The sequence below is a fragment of the Patagioenas fasciata genome, chromosome 22 (genome assembly GCF_037038585.1).
Source record: "Patagioenas fasciata isolate bPatFas1 chromosome 22, bPatFas1.hap1, whole genome shotgun sequence".
Classification (NCBI taxonomy): domain Eukaryota; kingdom Metazoa; phylum Chordata; class Aves; order Columbiformes; family Columbidae; genus Patagioenas; species Patagioenas fasciata.
The window spans coordinates 8,137,561-8,156,247 of record NC_092541.1 but is presented as its reverse complement, the minus strand read 5'-3'; the positions used below and the strand labels follow the sequence as shown (position 1 = coordinate 8,156,247).

The 18,687-nt window shown below is 49.5% G+C and overlaps 1 pseudogene; it reads left to right on the top strand.

Annotated features, from left to right (window-relative positions):
- Positions 1-18,687, top strand: part of LOC136115646 (dynein axonemal heavy chain 9-like) — a 108,910-nt pseudogene that overhangs the window by 8,251 nt on the left and 81,972 nt on the right.

Sequence of the window (18,687 nt, the reverse complement as noted above, 5' to 3'; positions counted from 1 at the left end):
CAGGAGCTGAGGGGAGACCTTCTGATCTCTGAACTGCCTGGAAGGAGCTTGGAGCCAGGGGGGGTCGAGCTCTGCTCCCCAGGAACAAGCGCCAGGATGAGAGGAAACGGCCTCAAGTTGCGCCAGGGGAGGCTGAGGTTGGATATTAGGAAACATTTCTTCCCAGAAGGGGTTGTGAAGCATTGGAACAGGCTGCCCAGGGCAGTGGTGGAGTCACCATTCCTGGAGGGGTTGAACAGTCACAGAGATGACATTCTCAGGGACACGGGGCAGTGCCAGGGGTTAGGTTATGGTTGGACTCGATCTTGAGGGTCTCTTCCAACCAACTGATTCTGTGATTCTGTGTCTCGGTTGCTGTAGGTGTGATGACCTGGAATGCATTTACAACCAGCTGACAACGAGGAAGGTCAGGAACATGATGGAGCTGCTGGAGAGAGTTGAGAGCAGCTACATCCCAGCCTTCAAAACCATGCTAATGGATGTTGAGGCAGGTGAGATGCTGGGGCAACTTTACCACAGTGCTGGCTTCTGGCCTTTCTTCATGGCCTGGTGTGACTGATTTCAAGCCAAATCTTTCTAGTTTGTGAATTGAGACTGGGCTGCTTGTGCTTGAGTCTAGGCTTTTGTTTCCAGGCTGGGACAAGCTCCATCGCTGGTCTGTTGAGCCAGACTCTTGCCAAAGTTCAGGGTGAATGGGTTTGGGAATTTATTCTGCTGTAATAAAGTGTTTGCATTACTCTAACAGGACTCACCTCAACTTCCACCAGCTCCTCTGGTGTTATTATGCAGGAACGGGAGTTCAGACTAAGAGGACAGATCTTGTACCTAAGACTGCTTTGTTAGAGCGCTGCTTCTCAGGCTTTGGCCACTGCAGCCCGAATTTCCTTGCTTTGCTTTGCTTAGGGGAGTTGAGCGCAGCCCAAGGAAATATTGCAAATCCCTGTCTGTAGTGAAAAACAGTGTAGTCCTGCTGGTCTGTCCCTGCAGACCAACACAGCTGGACATCCATGTCCAACCCAGCTGCTCTCTGGCACAATGAAACCATCTAGACTGTGTTAGCTGTGCACGTGCTGGCAGAAAACACTGTTCTTCACCACTTCACGTGCAAACATTGAATCTCTTAAGGATCTGTGTCACACTCTGCATTGTGCAGTTTAAATGGGCTGGAGAAACACCCCTTATATAAGGAGCCAAGGGTTCATTGTTAAACTAATTAATACTTTAAGGGTTTAATCAAAATACAACAAATATTTGGTTTTAATCCGGCTACAGCGATACTAACCCTAATTGGATAATTTGGACTATAATTGTTAATTTCCATTACAGCGCAGTTCAGATTTGTGTGCACCTGCTTTTAAGTCTCTGCCCCTTTCCCTGGCATTGTACTGGTGTGGCTGCTGTTGGTGGATTTGCTGGGAGGGTGATGCTGATAGTGGGAGTCTCTTCTTCCTTGGTCTTGGGCCTTAGGGGTTATTTTTGCATGCATTCAAGCACTTCTGTCACTTCTTGTTGGTCCACAGGTTTAATTGCACAACGATCTGGTTTTATTAATGCTTGCGCTCTGGGGTAATTCTTCAGGGTAAAACCACACAGCTGTACAGAGCTAAGCTAAAGCTTTCGACGAGTCAGACATCAGTTGCTTTACTGTTGACAGGTTTTCTATTACAGTCAGGACTAGTGGGGCCGTCGTCATCTGCCCGCTGGACAAGGAGTTGCTTGAGCCAAAACTGAGCTAAAAAGGGCTCAGGCCAAGGCTGTACAGCCTGTCGTGCTGTACAGCAAGGCCATGGCTCACAGCCATGGCAGCACTGTATTTTTGGTGCTGTTGGGCAAATTCCGTGTGACTTTTTAGCAGTTGTGGACTCAGGCTCTCCACGAAGCCCTGTCCCAGCTCCCTGTCCCCTGCCATCACATCAGCTTATTTCTGTTCTGGTTACTGCCGCAGGTGAGTGATGTTCACGAGTGAGTGACCTGCAGCACACAGGTGGCTGAGGGTGCTCAGTGCTTGTCAGGACAGTTTCTTTTCCCAGGCACTTTTCCATGTGGTGAGGCCAGCACCTAGCTGGGAACCCAGCACACCGCAGCTGGGTGGTTCTTACCGCTTCTCACGTCTCTCAACACAGCTTTGACTGAAGCTCAGGACGTTCACCTGCACCTGACACCCCTCAAGCGCCGCTTGGAAGACGTAGAGAGGGTTGAGTTCAGCGAGGTGAAGCCTTTCCTGCTCCCCCTGCTCCACGTGGTGTGTTTGATCTGGGTCACCTCCAAGCACTACAACATGCCCGTGCGGATAGTGGTGCTGCTCCAGGAGATCTGCAACCTTCTCATTGAGCAGGTCTGTGGCTGTGATGCCTGTGTTTGCAGTCCCCTGTGTCCCCTCTCCCCTTCTTCCTATTGTCCTTCCCTGGAAAAGTGATTCTTTAGGCAACATTTAACTTAATAAACAGGTTCAAATGTGTTCAACACAAGAAGTCCTTGTTTTCCATGATGGCAGAAGTGACCTCTCAGGTGTGATTTTGCTCTTCCAGGCCCTGGTGTACCTGTCTCCAGAAGACCTTCTGAAAGGGGACATGGAGGAGAGCCTGGGCAAGGTGCGAATGGTGCTCGGTATCCTGAACATGTTCAAAGAGGCATTTGAGGAGAGAAGGGAAAAACTGCACATGTATTATGAACCAGGCCAAGAAGTGAGGGAGTGGGACTTCAGCTCCACGATGGTGTTTGCGAGGCTGGACACCTTCCTGAAGAGGCTGGAGATGGTGGAGGTGAGACTCTGGTCTTGAAAAACATTGCAAACCGTCAGGAGAACTCTGTAGCCAGGAGATCACTTGCTGGCATCTTTCCTTTCTATAGCTTCACCTGATACCAGGGAATGGGGCCACTCTTTTGCTGTTAGGTCTCCTGTTACAGCGAGTCTAAGACTGTGTTTTACTATGTCCTGCTCAGTGCATATGTAAGCTGGTCAGGTTGATAGGTGTGTTTTTTGCTCTCAGGAGTCCCGTTGGACTCCTTGCTCCTGTTGGGGCAAGAAAAGGAGGATTACTGGAGGTGTGGTTTGCACAGCTGTAAATAAAGGAATGTAATCTCCCAGGTCTCCTGGTGCCATCAGAGACAGATTTAGGTTATGGTTGGACTCAATGATCTTAAGGGTCTCTTGCAACTGAAATGGTTCTATGATTCTATGACACCCTAGAGCTGGGTCCTGCCTGTCTTGGAGAGGCCAGATGGCAGGATCCCCTTGGCTGTGCCACGTGGGCCTGGGGAGGAGCAGGGACACGTTCCTCACCAGGTTGTCCCTTCGCATCGTCATATCCATCAAACTGGGGTGCTGTGGCTCAGGGGTGTCCCTGTTTGCCAGATCTGTCACCTGAGGCAGGGACATTGGGGTGTCATCCCTGAGCTCCCAGTGTGGCCAAGGGCTCCTTGAGCCACAGGAGATGTTCTGCAGAGAGCAGGTCTGAGTGTGAATGTGGGAGCTCCCTATGCTCTCCTTACCACATGGCTGTGTCTGGAGACCACAGACATACAGACACCATATGTACCTGTTATACAGACACTGTATATACCTCTTATACAGATACTGTATGTACCTCTTGTACAGACCTTGCATGTACCTGTTATCTCTCACGTGGCTAACCACACACATTCATCTGCTCTCCACACACATCCCAAATGAATTTCTTTGTTGATTGTTGCTGCGTTCTCAGTGTGTAGGGTTGGATGGCCAGTGTACAGGTTGCTGGTGTTTGCAGTTTTACTGCTTTAAATGTGCCATATACTTTTATGTGTTCCTTAATTAACTATGTTGAAAACTGTCATGGCTGGTGCCTATTTTAAAAGTATTCATAATGATGGTTTCCAGTAGGGTTTGATGTGAAATAAACCAAATTATGCTGGTCAGTGTAGAGAGGAATATAAATAGACACAGGAATAACTGCAGGTTATCATGAGGACAGTGTTGGTGACAGGTTTACTGGGACCCTGTAAAGGCTCTGGGGCACTGACTGCTGGGATTCCATGGATGCCATGGGCACACTGTGGATATGGGCTGCAGACAAAAGCCAGTGGGGAGGTTTTGAGCTGGGGCACTGTGCGTTTTGACCAGTGTCTGTTTCCTCCTTCCGTGGCTGTCCCACACTCCAGGGACAGTAGAAGCTGCAGTATCTGGAGTCAGAGGGAGAGCCTGCGGAGTGAGCTGTAAAACAATAATTAAAAGCATAGTGCACACCAGCCTGTTAATGAGGAAAACTGCTGCATCTCTCTCCGTCTCAATTTCCCCTCATCACTTCATTTCAAGCAACCTTGCAAGACAAAGCAAGGGACAACTGGTATTTCCACATTATTTTTTTGCCTTACTAGGTATTTGTTCAAGCGGATGTGCTGGTGTGTCGAAGTGAATATGAATGCATATGTGCATTTGTTTTCGAATTTTCATAAAAGCTGCAGTTACACTGGTGCATGGGTAGCCCATGAGCACGTGAAGAGGGAAGGATCCCTTTCCTTTGGTTCGTTGCACTGTTTCATATTACGTGTCTGTGGTAAAACCTGCTGCCCTGCTCGGGTGGCCCCAGGACAAGTGCAAGCAGAGAGTGGCCACCAGTACATTCCTGTGCACATTTCTCCTGGTCCTCTGAGACAATGGATGTTCAACCAGCCCTTACTTGGCCCTACCTAGGGAGACAGATGAGGTGGGATGGCAGCAGAGCTGCCCAGTGCTGCCACCACCACTGGGGGAGCGGGACATTTTCCCAAGAGGTGACACTGCCAGGCTGCAGAGGATGGGAAGGGAAGGGAAGGGAAGGACCCGTGTGCCACCTCAGCAGAGAGGGCCAGCGGGGCAGGTGCTGCAACAGCCACTTGGACACGTGGAGGTTTGACTGCGCAGGAGCTTTGGACAGTTTGGGTACCTGTAAACATTAGAAATCTGTCCTTGGTTAATACCTATAAAATTGGGATTCTTAGCTATGCTGGATGACATATAAGAGTCTCATATCCTGCTTTGGATCTGTCCTTTAAATACACTTAAAAGCGATTTTACAGTTGTCATGGTATTTCTAGTGGCTGCAGCAGGTCTCACTGGGCAGGGACGTGTTATGAGCAGCCACTGATGCTCAGGACAGGCAGATCAGGCTCCCCCCTTCCCATCCCTGCCACCCAGCCTGAGCACCAGCGCTGTGCTTGGGAAGGTCCCTCAGCAAGTGCAACTCTGTCGTGACAGCTGTTGTCATCTTCTTTTGTCAACATCATGACCTGTGTCTCCCTCCGTTGACTTTGAAGGATCTCCTGGCAACTTCCTTGGACTTGATGAAGCTGGAGAAAATTGAATTCAGTGGGATTAAAGGGAAGACCCTGGGCCAGCAGGTCCTGGACATGTATGAGGAATTCCAGGAGGCATACAAGGTGTTTTCAGAGCGAACCTATGACTGTCTTGACCTGACCAACACGGTAGGTGGGACCAGTTTGCGGGAACATCAGGAACATGTGCATGTTTCCAAAGCAGCAGTTTCCTGCTCTCTTCTTCCCAGCTCTTTCCTCCTTTCATTATGATCTGATCTGGTACTGGAGGGAACAGGGAGCCGCTGGCCTTTCCTGCAGAGATTTGGGACTTCTTGCACGTCTATATCTAACATATCTTGCTAGATCAGCACCTTAGATCAGTGCAGCTGGGAAACTGGGATTTCCATGAGTTATGCACAAGCTTTTGCTGTACATGGTGCTTGCTGAGGTATAAGAGCTATACCAACACCCACATCTCTTTGCTTTCCTGCTCTTGGTATTTACCATGTTTCCCCAAAAATAAGACCTACCCCAAAAACAAGCTATAGCATGATTTTTCAGGATGCTTGAAATATGAACCCTATTCAAAAAATTAGCCCTAGTTACAGTTCATAAAAAAGTCAATTTAAATAGGGTCCAGGCAGCTATACATGTAAAAAAGTAAGCATCTTTTGCAGCAAAAATTAATATAAGACTCTGTCTTAGTTTTGGAAAAACAAGGTAGTTTGCCTGATGAGGGCCAACTCAGATCATCTCTGGGATGTGTTCGCTCCTACCTAGATGAACACATGGCATCTGGGGCTCTCAGAATTCAAGGATGCTCTATTTTATTATCAGTAGTGCTTTAATTAAAGGAATATTCCCAGCCCTCTGGGACCTGCCTGGTGTGGGGATGGGTGGCTCGTGCTTTGCTTCCTGCAGCTCCCAGTACATCTCTGCAGGGGGTGGCACGTCCCCAGTGTTTCTTGCTGGAAAGCTGCTTGCTCCATAGCACCCCTCCTTCAGCAGGGCAGGCACAGAGGAGAGGTGACAGTGGCTCTGCAGGAGGTGGCTTGGGTTTGGTGACCCCATGGCCATTTGTGTGACTCTGAGTCATGTTTGTTCTTTCAGTGCTCTAGTTTTGCACCCTCTGCCACTGCTGGAGCCGTTTTTTTTAGCTAAAACATGGCATCTGGATCTGCTGGAGCTCAGCAGTAGCAATAGTAAAAGCTATTTCCTTGCACTTTGTCCTTTGGAAAAGAGACACATGACCTCATTTTTAGTGGTTTTGTCCAAGCTAGAACAGAAGGACTGTCACGGACTGTCAAGTTCAGTCTTTGATTTGGACTCTTTTACGTGTAGGAAAACAAATATAGATGTTACTCTTGAAGTTCAAAGGATTTATTACAATTGAAGCAAGAAAAGCAGTGCAAGAAGATGATGGAAATTACAGAAACCCAGTACTGTTGAGTTTGAAAAGGACCTCTGGAGATCACCCAGTCCACCTTCCCTGCTCAAAGCAGGCTCAGCTAGAGCAGGACTGTGACTGGTCAGGTGAAATATCTCCAAGATTACCTATGTCCAAGTGTGGAGACTCCACAGCCTCTCTGGGCAACCTGTGCGAGTGTTTTGAAACTGCCTCACTCACAACCAGCTCACCATGGAACCACAGGCTTGTTTTGACTTGAAAGTAGGTTGGATTTGGGACTCAGCAGGTGCATCCGTGGGTTTTCTGGATGATGGTGTGGTCTTCAGGCCAAGTGGTGGGGGAGAGGGTGTGGAAATAGTCCATCTTGCCTGTAGGCTGAAGATAGTGCCATGTGGGCTGTGGAAAGCCCTCAGGACCAAAGGGTCCCTCCCAGAGAAAGGGCCAACATCTCAGCCATGGGACAGCACAGAAATGTTCTCAAGCTTCATGAGGACTTTGCCACGTTGCGATGGCTGAAGATTGGCCAGAGGAGTGGCTTAGTTCACGGTGAATAAGAGAGGGCATCTCTGGATCGAGGAGTTACAGGTACCTTCCTAGTGCCATCTTGCAGCCTCACAGCTTGTGTTTTGCCTTTGTGCAGGACTTTGAGCAGGATGCCTTTGGTTTCCAGCAGAAAGTAGAAGACATGGACCGTCGGCTGGGCACCATTTTCATCCAGGCTTTTGATGACGCCTCCAACTTGGACCACGCCTTCAAGGTTTGTTTATCGCTCCCTTGCTCTTCCCTAAAAGGGAAATCAGGGCACCCGGCTCGGTGAGAATCACGCTGAGGAGACCAGGCAGTGCTGGAGCCACAGGCACATGGGGCTGGTGTTTGCTGGTGGGACAGTGGGACTTGTAGCTTTTGGGCTGCTCTTGGTTTGGGATGCTCAGGCTGGTGGGTCCCTCACAAAGCTTTTGGATGCCAGGAGATATATTTGTGTCTCTCTCTGCAAGTCGGGGGAAATCATGCTTTTTCTAGGATTTCCTGGTGAGAATTGATATTGTTAGTATCAATTTGTTAATATTATTAATACATGGATCTGTTTCAGTTTTGGAAACAGGTTTTCTAGAAACAAAGCTGGTTTATTTATCAATTAATCTATCTTGCAGAAATAATAAATGGTATTTTTTTAAAAAAATCAATATAAGCATTTGTAGAAAAGACTTTAGCAAGTGACAGTGTTTATCTTTGTAAGTTTTTTGAAAAAAATAGAAAATCTTGAAGCATTTGAAGAACAACAGTTGGAATGTGGTCCAACCCCAGAGAAAGTCTGAGAGGCCCCGTAACAAAGGGAGCAAATTTCCTTTTTCCAAAGTGCCCATCGGTGCGGACAGTATTGAAGCCTCTGGGCTGGGGAGGAAGGTCCCAGCTGATCTCTCTGCAGGAGTCGGGGTTGTAAATTTTTCCCCTCTTCTTTTCCTGCGTGTTCACCCCAACAGCTGCTGGACATGTTCGGGAGCCTTTTGGAGCGACCGGTAGTCGCTGCAGATGCTGCTGGCAAATACTCCGTCCTCATCAGCATGTTCAGCAGGGCCCTGGACCACGCCAGGCTGATCTACTCCCGGCACATCCAGGCAGAGCTGAAGCTCGGTAGGTAGAACGTGCTGAGTAAAATGGGTTTTACAGGGAGTTTGATTGAGATTAATTTGGGGGGGAAATGATTTATTTTTCTAAGGAACCCAAAACTTTACAAATTGCAGATGTTTTCAGCCTCTGTAGCTCCTAGTGGCAATGGAAATGCCTGGGAAAGCTCTGTTCTTAGTATTAAAGCAAATAATTGGTTAGCAGTAAAAATACCCTTTTTCAAATGTGTATGCATGATATGTGACTGGGAATGGAGACACATGCTGAGCTTTTCTCCCAGCGAGGCTGTGACAGGAGGTTTCTCTCCACATTTGTGTGCTGCCTCCAACACCCCATGGGACCTGCAAACCCACTCATGTGCTCCTCAGAATGAATTTATTTTGTTTCCCTTACAATGCTTAAAATGCAAAGTATGCGAGTGGGACTTTGTAACCAAGGGTTTAATCAGCCTTTTCCAAGTTTATTATTCCCCGTGACTGTTGGCACAGGGGGGAATGGGTGGATTTCTATCAGATTATGAGGATTCAAGTGTGTCATTTTGAACAATAACCTATTTACTTGCCTCAGAAAGATCATACTGGAACGAGACAAGTCCTGGACTGGAGAGAATCATGGAGAGAATCATTTGCTGTGAATTTGTGGTTATTGTTCTGTGGCTGTTAGATAAGGCGGACAGAAGTAACTCCTGGTCAGAAATCCCTATGTCAGTGTTTGTGAGGGGCGGGGAATGTGTCCCAGGCAAGGGACACCTCACGTCAGCTCAGGTTTGGACATAGTCTGGGCTTCTCGTTCGATCTCAGCTCCTTATTCAAGATCCAGAGGCACTCGCCTTGGTCACAGACCTACATCAGTGTGGCAGATGTTGGATTTAAGGAAGGAAGCTGGGAAATCAGAGCAGTTTTCTGCAAATGAGGTTCTGTTGTTGCATCTTTGGGGTTACAAGTGCAGTGTTCAGTCAAATGCTGTTCCAATGTGCCCTCCCCAGGATCCCCCCCTGTGCACAAGAACGTGCCGCCGGTGGCTGGAGCGCTGCGCTGGGCGCAGGAGCTGCGAGCGCGAATCCAGGTGCCGTTTGATCACTTCAGGCACATCCCACATCTGTGCGTGTCTGTTCCAGCTAAGTTGCTTTATGACCACCTTGCTATCTTCTCTGTAATCAATCTGATTTTCTTTCTGTGGTGAACATTATCCCATGGTTATAGCTGAAATAATTCTTAGTCAAAGAGGTGTGAAGTGGTTGCACTGGTGCTTTTCAGCTTCCTTGTGATCATTATTTTTTTTAAGAAACTCATTCACTGGATTTGTTTTGAAGCGATTAAGAGGCACAGTGGGCTATTCAGCTTTCAGACATAGTTCCCGGGTTGCAATTGAAAGAGGTATCAGAACCTTTCCTGCTGCAATCCCACTCAGCATGTTCTCCAGGACCTCCTCAGCTGCAAGTCCTGGTTCTGGCATCATCCAAACTGTGAATAGCAGAGAAGTGCTGGGCTGGACTCAGCTGAGATGGATCGATGGAGCTGGGTTTGCATGTTGGGGAGCAGACGAGCATTTTGTTGGGCAGAAGAAAACTTTCTCAGCGTTAAACAAAGGAGCCATCTCCCAAGATCAAGGAAAGAAACCAATGCTGGTATATTTATCACCCAAATGCTTGTTATAACGGATGGTGTCAGGGAAGTATGGCCTCATACTCACAGCTGGCACCACATGAGACAACATTTAAGAGCTCTGTAAGCAAGGCAGTGTTGGACTTATGACAACTGAGGGTGTTCTAGGGACTGCACCTGGTAGCTCACAGGAATGGCTTCACGTGTGCTGGTCAGGATTCTGTGTAAATGGATCCACTTTTTTAATGTACTTGACCAAAATAACTTGACCGTCACTGTACCATGTTTGTAACCTTCTCTCACTGTATCTTGCCATTAAGTGTCTTTAAGTGCACAGTTATTCTGCAGCAGCAAAGACATTGGTGCAATGAAACAAACTCTTGGGCTGTTCCCAGCACAGAGCCCAAGTTATCATGTCTGATTTGAACCTAAATGGCAAATTTTTGTCCACCATGAAGGACCCAGATCTGCATTTCACACTGATTTTCTGTCCTCTGTTTAGAGTAGTTAATAACATGCTCTGCAACGGTGGTGACATGATGCTGTTGAAAGGGAAAAAGGATTAAAAAGGAGAAACAAAAGTGGTTTTGCTGGGATTTACTTGGATTTGCTCAGAGGACTTGTTTACTTCCAGCAGGTTTCTCAGCACTTGCCCAGCGGTGACTGCTCAGGCGCTCCTTTTTTCCAGCTTTTGGTTAAGTTAATTCAAGTTTTGTCAATATGTCCTCCAAAATCAACAACCATCTTGAGGAAAACTTGGATATTGTAGATGAAACAGTGGGGAAAAGACAGCATGATAAGAATTCCTCTGGCCTGCTGTTCCCTGGGCTGTACAGCCCTGGCAGCGTGGCCAGGGCTCTGCCTCCCGCACTCTGGGACACCTTTGCTCTTCGGTTTGAGGGGCATGAATTGGGCACCGCCAAGAGCTTCATCTGCCGGGAGCCACACTCTGCTTCTTTCTGTGCCTCTTTGACCTCAGAAAGTGGTGGCTGGTGAGCAGAGGTTGCCCTGCTCTGTGCAAACACCGGAGCATTGAGTATGTTACGGAGACCAGTGTTCCTCCAGCAGCTCTGGGCCCTTGTTCTTCCCCCAGGACGTGGTTCTCATTTGCCAGTTGCCATGCAAACACCCGCAAAAGGGCGCACTGGGGCTTGGAGAGCTTTTGTGCAGTGAAATGGTTTTGGGCGATATGGTGGGGTTGGAATGTAAGATCCCCAGCCAGGCTCTGCCTGCAAGGTGGTGGGTGGTTTTGGGAAGGGGTAAATAGAGACTGCAGCCTCACAGGGCTAAATGTAACGCTGAGCTTGTCTGTTGTGCCACCAGCTGCTTGGACTCTGCTGGAGGAAGAAGGGTGATAGAGAAGTATGAAGAAATGATCCAGCTGCTCGACAGGTAAGTGGTGGCTCAGGCATGACTGTAACTATATGAAAAAAAGCCAAACCTTATAGAATCATAGAATTGTTTTGGTTGGAAGAGACCCTCATGTCCATCCATTAACACAACCCTGGCACTGCCCCGTGTCCCTGAGAACCTCGTCTCCACGTCTGTCCACCCCTCCAGGGATGGTGACTCCACCACTGCCCTCGCAGCCTGTTCCAATGCCCGACAGCCCTTTGGGGAAGAAATGTTTCCTATTATCCAGTCTGAACCTCCCCTGGTGCAACTTGAGGCCATTTCCTTCTCCTTCTCTAAAGCACCTTTCAGCACATTTGCAAGCCCAGGGCCTGAGAATGTCTCTTTCTAAGCCAGAAGGAATTTTGTGATGAGAGAGGAGGAGGAATCCTTTGCTACACACCACAGTCTTTCTGTGATATCTTGAAATGAGAAGTTTGCATGGAGGGACAGGGGCTGTGCAGCCCAGCAGAAATGTTGGAACGAGATTCTTTTGGATGTAGCAGATGCTGTGGTAGAAAACCTGAGCTGACCAGAAGTCTCAATCCACTTGTGCCCATTCACAGTGTACTTACCGTGGCTGTAATGTGTGTATTCCACAAGTGGGAGTGGGATTCGTTGCACCTCCCTTAATATCTTAATGTTTGATGCTAAAACTGAACTGATTGCTCTGAGCTTTTGAATGTTTGTCCCCAAATTTGAATCCTCTGCTAAGAATGGTACTTGGGGGATCTTTGTTTTCCTGACTTGATGCTGTCACTGGTTTTCAGGTGTTTGTCTTTGAAGCCAAGATCTTTATGGAGGTGGTGTGGGTGGGTTTTAAATATTCCTTGATGTTCTTCAGCCCTCAGAAGTGGACTTGGCTTTTATTTGGTTCTATGTCTTGGTGTGCGGGCTTGGCAGCTACGTGGTGGATGTTTTAATTTGTTTGTTTGTTTTTCGGCAGGTATCAGGAGAAGCTCTATGCAGACTGGTCCCAGACAGTCTCTGGAAAATCACAGTACAACCTTACTCAACCGCTTATCCGGCGAGATCCAGAAACCAAACTGATCCCAGTTAATTTTGATCCCCAGGTAAGAACTAGCTTTCCTGTCTGCCGGAGGGCACGTCTCCAAGCTGTGCCCCACCGTGCATGGCAAGTCTGGTGGGATCGCTACTAGATCTGTTCTGCTGAGGTCCCTGGAGCATCTGTTATGGGTGACATGAATTAACCATCCCCTTTGTGGGCTCTGTCTCCTGGTAAAATATCAGGATTACAGTTTAAGCAGCGCAGATTGTAATTAAAGCCAGAAAGTCTGTGAGTAGCCAGATGTTAACTGGTGTCAACATCTCCAGAGCAGGTTGGTTTGACGCTGGTGTGGGGAGCGTAGGAGCATCATCCTACAGACGTGGGTTCGTGTTATGTTTACCTGAAATCTGAGCTTCCTGAAAGGGTATAAAAATCCCAGGAAAGGTTTGTTTTGTTACTTCAGTGTTGTGGCTGTTGGATTTCCTTAATTGTGGTGCAGGAGGCTTCCAGTAGGTCTCTGTTCCCTAGGGCTGCCCTCTCCAGCACAGGGAGGCCTGACCATCCCCCTGCCCAAAGCAGAGGCAGGGTCCAAGCCAGCAGAGTGCAGAGGTGGATTCAAAGGTGCTGGGGCCTGATGAGAGCTGGGGCCTCTCAAATGTGAAATGCCATTTGCTGCGGAGGTGCTGAATCTCAGGGGCCTGGGAAAACATCAAACACTTCCCCCTTTCCCTGGGACTTGCTGCTGTTAGAGAAAAGTGTTGAGGTTCCAGAGCTCATTCCAGCTTGGCTCTCAGACAAAGGATTTGTCCAGCTCCTTGGAATCTCCTTGCTAAGGTGGGAAGCAAATGGCCCCAGGGGATGTTTTCCACCCTTCACCCTGGTGCCAGGGTTTGGAGCCTGTGACGTGCTGAGCATGTTCTCAGCTCCAGTCTCTGAGTGCTTCTGCGCTGCTCTCAGCTTTCCATACTGAGGACTGCCTCATGTCCTCAGGTGCCTGCTTAGCAGCCCCTTCATGCCCTTCAGAGCAGATAGGAGCACCTCATTTTGCCTAAAGGGAGGATGTATTTGCAACCCTTCAACATTAAAGAATCTTCCAGAGCTCACCTTCCATGGAGGAGAGGGAAAGAGGGTAAGACATCCTTGACACCATGGTGGGGATGTCTCAGACATTCCAGTGCATAAAAGGGAGGGGAGTTTGGTTCTATCTCACTTGGCCTCCTGCTCCCTCAATCCCCTGCTTTTCCCTTCCTCCCATCCCATCCTCTTCCATCCACCTCCTCAAACTGCTCCCTTCACCCTTCTGCGCTCCGTCTTTCTTTCCTCTTCTTGTCATTGTGGACATAGTCACTTTAGTATTGTAGATACTCCTCACCCCTGCCATTGCCCATACAATATACTGAATTTCTGTCACCCAGCCAAAATGTGCCGTTTCAGGAGCATTTTCCCTCTCACAAGCCACTAAACTGAGCAAAGATTTTTTTTTTTTGTCTTAGAAGTGATATATTGCGTTGGAAGACCTTGCTGCTCCGTTTGTTGCAGGGACCCACTTCTACTTGGGTTTATAGTTTAATAACCCACTCAATCCCGTTCCATCACAACTCAAAGATGCTTTTGGTTGTGCCTCCTCCTGCAGGCACAGTATTGCTGAAAGACTGTATTGATGAGGATAGCTGAGAAGACCAGAGATCATCATGGCTTTTAGAGGCTGCACAGGGTTTGCTGGCTGGGTAGTTAACAGAGCTATATGTCTTTGATTGGGAAGCAAATCAGAGGCAAAGATCAATGGGAGGGAGATGGTCTGGACTAGGAGGTGTCCAGGCCCTTCTCAGAGCGTACTGCTTTGTGAATAAAACAGCAGGAACCCCCTAAGATCCCCAGAATTGACGGGAGGGTGTCTACCAGGTGAATGGGGAGGATTGTCTCACATTCAGCTCTCTGCCTTGTTTCTGCAGCTGGTGTCGGTGCTGAGGGAGCTGAGCTACCTGTCTGGCAGCCGCCTGGGAGCCATCCCACCCACGGCAGCAGAAATCTATTCCTCCAAGGAGTCATACCGGCAGCTGGCGGCCAACTTGGAGCTGATGGTGAACAGATACAACAAGGTCCTGAAGACAGTCCTGGAGGTCGAATACCCTCTCATACAGGAGCAGCTGTGGGATATTAACTTGAAGCTGAAGAAGGCAGAAGAAACACTCAACTGGAAGATGGAGGGTGAGCTAGCTCTGTGTTAGGGCAAAAGAGGCCGTACAGGATTTCACAGAATCCCAGACTGGTGAGGGCTGAAGAGACCTCTGGAGATCTCCCAGTCCAACCCCCCTGCTCACGCAGGGTCACAGAGCAGATCACACAGGTGGGTCCAGGCGGGTTTCAATGTCTCAGAGAAGGAGACTCCACACCCGCTCTGGGCAGCCTGGGCCAGGCTCTGGCACCTCCCAGCAAACAAGTTTCTGCTCATGTTCAGATGGAGCCTCCTGTGTTTCAGTCTGTGCCCGTTGCCCCTCACCCTGGTGCTGGGCACCACTGAACAGAGTCTGGTCCATCCTCTGACACCCACCCTGAGATATTGATCCCATTGATCAGATCCCTCTCAGCTTCTCTTCTCCAGCTCAACAGCCCCAGCTCTCTCAGCCTTTCCTCAGAAGAAAAATGCTCTAGACCCCTCAGCATCTTGGTAGCCACCGCTGGGCTCTCCCCAGTAATTCCTTGTCCTTCTTAAACTGGGGTGCCCAGAACTGGACACACCACTCAGATGGGGCCTCACGAGTGCAGAGCAGAGGGGGAGGATTCACCTCCCTCGACCTGCTGGCCACACTCCTACTCACGCAGCCCAGGTACCATCAACCTTCTTGGCCACAGGGCACATTGCTCATGGTTAACCTGCTCACTTGGGTCTCATCAGATTCCTCCCATGTCCCCAGCCTCCATCACCTGGTTCCCAGTGACAGTTCACAGCAGGGCAGGGGACTCTCCAGCAGAGCCAGCACTGGGGAGACAAAGGGCAGCCCCCAGCCTGCCTGCTCCTTCCCATCTTACCTTGATCTGCTTGGGCTGGGGACAGGATCCTGATCCCTTCAGCTTCCCTCTGGGCTTTTGGGGAAGAGAGGCTGCCCTGTAAGCAGTGATGCTGAGGAAACGGCAAGATTGGGGTTTGTGAGAGCTGGCAAGGCTGGGGTTGAAGAGTCTGCTCCCTGCCCGTGCCAGCCCAAGTGACCCACTGTGTGGTCATGTCCCTGTGTCCCCAAGGTACTGCTTTCTCCCTGAGTTGTGCAGGGACTGGGACCCCTTGGCCCAGCCATCTGGCTTGGGACAGACTTCTCCCGGTGGGGGCCAGGGCCACCTCGTTATCCTTTCCAGCCAGATGAAATACTGTGGTTAGTGGTGAGGTTTGTGCACCGTGACTTTGGGATGATTTAACCAGTGTTCTTGCTTGATCAGTTTTAACTGCAAAGCAGAATGGAGGAAGACAATTTGTTTCCTCTTGGTGAAAGCAAACTGCTCGCTGTTGGAATATATATTTCTGTCATCAGGCTTGTGGTATGAACAGGAACAAGTGTCCTCCCTTGGGAACTTGCAAAGCAGAATTCCTCATGCTGAAAAACTCTTTCTCCATTGCACAACAAAGATGAAGGGACTTTCCTGCAGATGAAGTTCCCTGAATCTAAATGCAGCCCTCGCTGGTACCTTGGGCTGTCACAGCCTGTGTTTGTGGGGCTGTGGGTCCCTGCTCTAGTGACAGTGGCAGGAACACTCAGCCTGTTGTCCTTGTTCTCTCTCTGGTAGCAGATTAAATCTGGGTACGGGAAAGGGGGAAGTGTCAGACGTCCCCACGGTGCTGGTGCTCCTGGCAGAAAACAGAGGCTGCAGCTGTACCATGGATTGTTGGGGTAGGAGGGAGCTAGAAGTGACTCTTTTGGTTGAGGTGGTAAGTGTCTTGTGTTAATGATGGGTGAGAAATACATGAAACCGTGGGGGAAAAGTCTTATGGAGAGTGCACAAGAGCTTGGCCATGCAGCTCTGAAAAAAAGTAGTCAATCATCTCATTTTTTACCAGGTGTCTGGGATCACATCTCCATGGTGATGGATGATGTCCATGACCTCGAGCAGAGGATACAGAAAGCCAAAAACAATGTTGAGGAGATCCAGACCATCGTGGGATCGTGGGCGTCGCCCATATTTGTGAGAAGAGATTGTAAAAGAGAATCGCTGCTGAGCCTGGAGGACTGTCAGGACCGCCTGGAACGGCGTTACAGCCTTGTCCGAGAGTCAGGGCAGAGGATTCATCTGCTGGTGAAGGTGAGGGGGGACCTTCTCCAGGGGTTTGTTGACTCTTCATAGGCTCTGGGTGTCTCTCCGCTCTGGTGAAAATGTCCAGAGCTGCTTCACCTTAAAATTAACTCCCTTAACTCGTTTGAAAAACTTACCTGTTGTTGATGAAGGAATACTTTGATGGGTGAGCTGGTACAGCTGAGTGTGCGGGGCTGCTGACCAGGCACCGAGTTTGGAGCAGGAGTGGGAGCCGATGCAGCCCAGTCTGGCTCCCAGTCCTGGTTCTTGTGAAGCCACTAGAGGGGAGTCGTGCATCAGGCTTTGGGATCCTGCTCAGAGGAAAAACTCCTCCGAAATATTCACCTTAAAATGGAGAGGCAGCTGGCTGTGGCTGACCTTTCTGCTTTAGGCTTGTTGTTCCTCTGTGGGAGCAGGAGGTGACGCTGTCAGTCCAGGGAGAAGCTGAGTAACAAGAAAAAAGCTGCTGTCTGAACCCTGGGTTTTTTCCAGTGGCTTTGCCAGAGCTGAGAGTCCTCTTTGCAGAGCAGGAGAAAGCCCAAATCTCTGCGCCTCACCTGCCCAGAGGTTTTAGCGTGTCAGGGACAGCACCTTGGCTGGAAGGCAGATGGATTTTAGGTCCAGCCCACTCCTGAGGGTCACCATCTGGCCTTGGACTCTGGAGAGACTGGGCTGACCCTCTCTGGGACACTGAGCCCTTGTTGCTCACCTTACTTCACTGTCTGCACTCAGCCTTGGGCTTCTAACCCACTTCTGTACCCTCTGAACCCACGGCGAGGATTTTACTATGCCCACGTTGTCCTGCTGCTACAGCTGTGACAGGCTCAACCACCTCCAGCTACACCCAAAAGATGGGAACACTTCCTAAATTGACCGGAGAGAACATGGGGCTGTGGCCAAGGCAGAAGGGCTGGCACCGCTGCTCTGGTGGCTCACAGGGCAGGACCAACTGCAAAGCAGCATGAAGGTCCTGGGGAGGGAAAGGCACCGTGGCCCAAAATAGGATGTCCCCATGCCTCTGTCCTGCTGTGCTGGTCAAACCTGGAGGAACAGCAGCAAAGGGGCCAAGAGCTGGTCTGCTGTGTTTCCCTTGGGTGTTCAGGTCTTCTTTTGAGCAGGTGAGTCTTGAGGCTGCTGAGAGAAGAGCACAGAGAGTTTGGGTACGTGCACCCACAAGCACAGGCAGGACAGTGAGATGCTGGCTTGCATTGCCCTTTTGCACCAGGATGAGGCCTCTGGAGTAAAGGTTCAGTAGAACACCAGTGACAAGGGGGCATTGTCAAATACAAGGGCATGGGACGGTGAAGAGGGGGTGGTGCTTTCAAATGGGCATTCCCATAGTGTTCAGTCCTGTGAAGTTCCCCTTTCTCTTGTGTCAGCAAAATGTGGAGGTGAGTCTGCAAGGCACCAGAGCCCTGGCTTGCTCTGTTAACAGTTTAATCACTCAGCGTTGATGTGTAAAGTTGGGGAGCAGCAACTCTGGGTTGACTCAAGCCCAATTGGCAATGCCACTCTATCTTGAGGAGGCTGAGGCCAGACCTTCTTGCTCTCTGCAACTGTCTGAAAGGAGGTTGGAGCATGGAGGGGGTTGGTCTCTTCTCCCAAGTAGTAAGAGATAGGATGAGAGGAAGTGGCCTCAAGTTGCACCAAGGAAAGTTCAGATTGGATATTAGGAAAAAGTAATTCACAGAGAGGATTGTGAAGCTTTGGAATAGGCTGCCCAGAGCAGTGGTGGAGTCACATCCCTGGAGGTGTTAACAAATGTACAGATGGGGTTCTTAGGGACATGGGTTAGTGGTGGAGTTAGGTTATGGTTGGATTCGATGATCTTGAGGGTCTCTTCCAACCAGAATGATTCTATGATCTCATGTGTGCCAAGCTGCCATGCCACTGGGAATGGCACCCTCTCCTGTGTCCCCAGAGATGAAATACAGCCGGCTTTGAACCCCTGGCAGCAGACTGCAAGCTGGACCTTACGTTTTTTTTGAGCCCGTGCCTGTGTTGAGAGCCCCTGGCAGGCTTAGGAGAAAGAGCCCTCAGAGGGCATAGCAAGGCCGGAACAGGATCACGGCAGAGCCTGGGAGGTGCAGGGG